The sequence below is a fragment of the Gobio gobio genome (assembly GCF_949357685.1).
Source record: "Gobio gobio genome assembly, chromosome: 18".
Taxonomy (NCBI): Eukaryota; Metazoa; Chordata; class Actinopteri; order Cypriniformes; family Gobionidae; genus Gobio; species Gobio gobio.
Window position 1 is genome coordinate 11826539 of NC_137111.1, and position 6000 is coordinate 11832538.

Sequence of the window (6000 nt, forward strand, 5' to 3'; positions counted from 1 at the left end):
GGTGGGCGGGGCTACAGAATCAGGCGTTGTTCTTCTTCTGTTGAGGCGGTGCTTCACTACACTCTCACGTCATAGCCGGGCACATTCTGAGATCGATCGTTTGCTGGGCCTGGTGTCAATAAAAGCTTTTCTTTGACTAACAAGGAAGTTTTCAGCTCAGAAACTTACAGGATATTCTTATATTACCATGACCTTTTATATATCAAAAGCTCAAGGGAAAGTTGATTTCTCAATTCATCACCCCTTTAAAATAATGGAAAAGCAGCGCAGTGGAATGCAAAAACTCATTCTGTGGAAACGGCCCCATACTGTTTCTCCAGGTTTATTGCTGCTGAAGTATCCAAGGCTCAAGCAGTTCTCTTCTGGAAAGGGGGGCGGGGAGCAGCAGTTTATTTGCTTTTAAAGATACACACACATAAAAACGTGCGTTTTTGCTTACAGCCAAAAAGGGGCATTTTGGGCATGGTATAATAAATGATCTGTGAGGGCTTTTGAGCTGAAACTTCACAGACACATTCTGGGGACACCTGAGACTTATACAGCATCTTGTAAAAAGGGACATAATAGGTTGTTGTCTTTTTTAATGTTAAAAAAACATTTTTCACATACTGTATTATTGCAGCACCTGTAATAATAATTCCCAGTCTGTCTGAAACACTCTGATTTCTACAAAGGCCCTCCTTTCGAAAAGCCCTGAGTTCTCTGATTGGCCAGCAGACCCGTTGTGATTGGCCAAACAAAATCACACAGCATCTCCACAACATGACAAAAACACTCCAATTTACCGAAGCATAGCCTTTCTTTGCATGCCTTTGGATGGGAATTTATGCTAATATGCCACATTGTGGCGTAGAAGTTTGCGGAAGCAATATCTGAACTTCGATCAAGGCAGTTTAAGGCAAGGTCTGGAGCTGTTCTCCGTTCGATAGAATAAATCCCTTTGTGGGAGACTATGGACTCTGTAACTTTGCAGAATTAATATGCACTTAAAGGTGCACTATGTAAAATGTTTTGAGTAAAATATCCAAAAACCACTAATTGCTATTTTAACCAAGGAACCGGGACGTGTGAGAGAGTCACCTGTCAATTGCGTCATTTCTGCGTTACACTAGGTTTCCGGTTTTATTTTGCAGAAACGCTTTACTCTCACTGCAGTGTGAACAAGTGTCATAACAGCTGTCGAGCGAACGCAGAGAGTAACATCATAACATAATTTTCAACGCACTCAGATGTATCTAATATGATAAACAGAGCTGCGTTACCTCATACTCATGACCGGAAAACCGGAAGTCACGCCGGCGGCGACTGTGTCATAATAAAAGTCCCGCCGCTCTTTCATTAGGGATGGGCATTTCAAGCAAAAATGATATTCGAAGATCGCTGGGAATTATTCGATTTTTATTCGAAAATCGCAACTCCTCCCCCGCATGCACGCATGTATAGGTTACACACATAAACAGAGAGAGAGAGAGAGAGAGGGAGAGAGACCATTCACACTCTCAATCTGTATGATAACAAACTGTTTAATTCATTAGGGAATAGGCTATATCAACTCAAGCCATATTATTGTAACATGCTGAAACATATGACTGTAATGTGACATCGCCCCAAGTTACCTGATAAATGCCACAAGTCTACAGCGTGCGCGTGAGACGTTATTCTTCTGTTGTCTCAGGGCGTTTTTACTTTGGCATTTTAGTTCGGAATGGGGCACGGTTAGCATGAAAAATTGCTAATGTGAAAGCTTACCTACAGAGCTTGGTGTGCACTGAGGTACCGAACCCGAGAACACACAACCGGAGTTCGGTTGCTCTCGGAGCTGAGCCGTGATTCACGTGAATGTGCAAACAGCACTCGGGTGCGCACTTGTTGTGGAAGAAAGTAACCAGCGCATGCGTTTTAGCCGATCACAATGTAATTAGTTCAATAACATACACGTAAGAGATGATAGTGTTGATGATTTAGCTGAGAAACGATCGCGAGAGCGAGCCTGCAGTGTATTCGCGCATAGAGTGCAATCAGGGCAGCAAATGAATGGCAATTCACCGTCTCCTCAAAAGAGTCTGTTTGCAAGCAGCAAAGCCGCCTTCAAGCGACACACATACGGTAAACCCAAGTGTCGTTTACTCAGCTGCACATAATAGCACCAAATTAATTGAAAAAAGCCCAATATATTGACCCGCGTTCTGTTTTCTATCATGCCCGTGCACGTTTGTGATGACGTAAGATGAACGCAAACGCACCAGGGTTCAAGTTGAGTGTGAAACCAGACCAACACTGCGTGCGGAGGCGGAGGGAACAATCAGACTCGGACCGCAGCAAACGTGTCCAGTATAAAACACCCTGAGAGCTGACTGGCAGCTTTAGGAGCGTTACTGGCAGCGCCTCTGGTTACATGAACGCGTCAGCACCACATCAGCACCGACAACATGGGGATTTTTTTTGGACGATAATCGCACATACTATTCGATATTCTATAATTAAATAACTAATCGAATATTCGAAAATCGCGACCCATCCCTACTTTTCATTAACAATCGCTCCAGCGGCCTTACTCAGCTCCACAACACTCGGTCCTGCCATGCTTCATACTACAGTAACGTTAATAATCGCATCCATGAACATGATTTCTGCGTTTCTGCGATTTCTGAGTCCTATCCAGATTCTTTTCCACCGGCTGTGAGGTGAAGACCACATGTCCCAAGATTCTGCGCTCAAACGTGGCGTCATCAAACTACGCCTTTGTTTTGAACAGGCGACCTCTAGTGGACGGAAAAGTTACATAGTGCACCTTTGACATATACATTGCACTGAAGGAAAAGATAAACATTAAAAGCATCATATGACCCCTTTAATGCAATGAATTGCCAACTATACGTTTTATTAATTATATTTAAATAACTTTGGGCTTCAATTATATCAAAGGCCAGATTAAGCCGGCTTAAAGAAGTTAGTTTAGATAAAGTTAAAACAGACTGAAAAAGACTAGGTTATAGACTAATCAGTCAAGCTGAATAATTAGCTGCTATGTTGGTGTTATTGCATGTGCTAACAACTGACAAACAGTAGTCAATGGATAGTAGGCCTAAACAATTTAAGAAAACAAAAGTTTTTGGAATTGAGTAAATATTATTAATAAGCATTTACTGCATCTCAATCATTTTGTGTACATCAATAATTTACGTTATGGTTATTAAATTCTATAATGCATATTAGCATGATATCAGTGATTGTAAAATACCCTGATACCTTGATACCCTGTTTTCTTCACTGAATACGTCATATTGGAAAGCACTTCATTACTTTAAAAGCTAAATTAGAATCTATACTTTTATAAACCCAGAACAAATGTAAGGATTCATATACGGCATTATAACAGGGTAGGATAACATATAGTATCTGTAGAATCCAAGTTTGAGCTACATTACCCTCCTGGGAGCCACTGTCCACGTACAAGGACATTATATTTTAGTGAATTTCATTTCACATTTTAAGTCTAGATGTCCTGTAAAGAGCACATTCAGGGCTTTTCAGAGATACCATTTGTTTTGAGGTTTTACCAGGACAACAACTTCTCCTGGGTCTTTATGACTGAATTAATCAATTTTAGCACTCTTATGGAAATATTTTGTAATTATCATTTAAATCTAAATTTTGTAATTAAAACCTAAAGCATGTTTATCAGGTATTTTGGAGACACAACAAGTGAATAGGGAAATAATTTACATATCAGTGTTCCTATAAAATATTAGATATTATTATGAAAATGTTGCCAATTATTACTCTCATTATTACACTTCTTTTTTCATTACATGTTGCTCCAAGAACACATTAATATGTACATTAGATCCAGTGTATAGATACATGGCAATGAATGGGATGGGAAATGCATGTATGGCCATTTAACCCACATATTGCATTAAACTGGTACATGAATTCATTCCGTTACATCTTTCATAATATAGTTGAGAATCATCTTTAAACAAAGTTTGGTTAAAAAAAATCCTGCAACCAGAAAATTGATTGGGGAATCATTGTTTTTGCCTATACATGTCATTTTATTTTTTTAAACAACTAAGTCCCGGTGTCCACATATGAGGACATGAGCATAACATGAATAAAATAGGCCTATCATTTTTATTAAAAAAATTAAAATAAAAGTGTCCATTCGTTTCTTATGCTCTAGTCCAGTGGTTCCCAACCACGTTCCTGGAGGACCCCTAACAGTGCACATTTTGCATGTCTCCTCAATCAAACACACCTGATTCAGGTCATCAGCTCATTAGTAGCTACTCCAAGACCTGATGTGGGTGTGTCAGACAAAGGACACATCCAAAATGTGCACTGTTGGGGGTCCTCCAGGAACGTGGTTGGGAACCACTGCTCTAGTCTACGCAATGTAATATCATGAAAAATAATACATTCAAAAGACTTTGTGTTCCTGGGTCTTAGGAGGTTATGACCATAAAGGAAAACATAACTATCATTTTCGACATTAATATTAACATTGTTTTATAAAGTTTATCAGAGAAAATATCTAATGTCCTTTATTTGCCCCTGAAATCGTTAACTTTGTAACTGTAACACAAGAAAAAGAAAAAAGTAGCAGGGTATTACCACGAGATACTGCATATTCTTCATACCAGAAATGTCAGCACTATCTGAACAAAAATACGTTTGTCAACAATGCCTTTAATGTAGGGAAACCAGCCAAATAACGACGACACTGCTTCAAAAGAATAACATAAACAGGGTCCTAATATTAGTCTATCATCAACATGGACACATTATAGGAGCTTTATAATACAGAGAGTTTGTAATGTATGCGCCAGAGTTTATATTGAGCTTGAGCATGTGGATGAGCTGAGGCGTTACGCAGCTGGAGCATTAGCATGAGCTAACTTACACAGCGAGTGCAGCTTTAACTGCTTTCGTTTCATTGATATTGATATATTGTAAAACCTCTAGCGACTGCATGACTATTTGTAATTACGGACCTTTCAAATGTGGTATGGTCATGCAGAAACGATCAGTTACGTACAGACAGCCCATCTCAAGACTGACTGACTGACTATGACTATGTTCGCTACCCGCTGTGGCTGTCTGTCTCTGCCAGAGGTGTTAAAGTGATCGGGTGGGTGTAATCATATACTCACTCTGACAATTCAGGCGATTTCGGTTAAAGTCCTGCAAGCAAGATGTTTTCAGTGAAAGCTCCGATTCTCCTTTAACGTGAATCACGTTCACTTTTCGCTGAAGTTCCGCGTCTACGGAGGCCGAACACAAACATAAACCTAACATAAACGTCAAAAGAGCCTCCTCCTTTTCTCGTCTCCTTTGCTGGTTCTCCCTTCTGTTTGTAAACACGGGTTTTCATGGGCGAGGTCAAAAAGTGTTTGTGTTTTTGTGTAAGAGTTATAGGTAACACTTTAGAATAATGGTCCGTCATTAATGCAGGAAGTAATGCAGGACTAATGAGTAGTAGCCTACATTAACACTTCAGCTACTACTAATAACTATAGAAACAAAATCAGTGAGTAATGTCAAATTTAGGAAATAGTACCTTGTTAAGTAACCAATGCTTACTGAATGAGATTAGCCTCATTATTAACTACCTGACAAATTATAAAGAACATTATTGTGTGTCTGAGACGTAATCAATCATCTTATTTACTCTGAATAAATTGATACAATGCATCACTAGTTACTCAACGGCTACCTAGTCACTATGCAGGAACTAGTGATCTGGACCATCACTTTAAAGTGAAAAAGATGGTTTTTCACTTTAAAATAATGGTCCAGATCACTAGTAGTCCATGAAGAGTGACTAACCCTTTTTTTTTATTTTTTTTTTTTATTTATTTTTTTATTTATTGGTCAACAAGCAAAATCCATTTGCAAGCATTTTACACAGGAAAACATGAAACATACAGGTGCATACATACAATTATGTATATACAAGCACCCATAAAATTAAAAAGTAGAATTAAATAAAATAAA

At 38.9% G+C, this 6000-nt stretch overlaps 1 protein-coding gene across 1 annotated transcript in view; it reads right to left on the bottom strand.

Moving 5' to 3' along the window:
* Positions 1–5350, bottom strand: part of micu1 (mitochondrial calcium uptake 1) — a 120799-nt gene extending 115449 nt beyond the window's left edge. The window contains exon 1 of the mRNA XM_079843565.1: positions 5157–5350. The gene's annotated coding sequence lies outside the window, so the exon portion shown is untranslated. The remainder of the gene's footprint in view (positions 1–5156) is intronic.
* Positions 5351–6000: the final 650 nt, after the last annotated feature.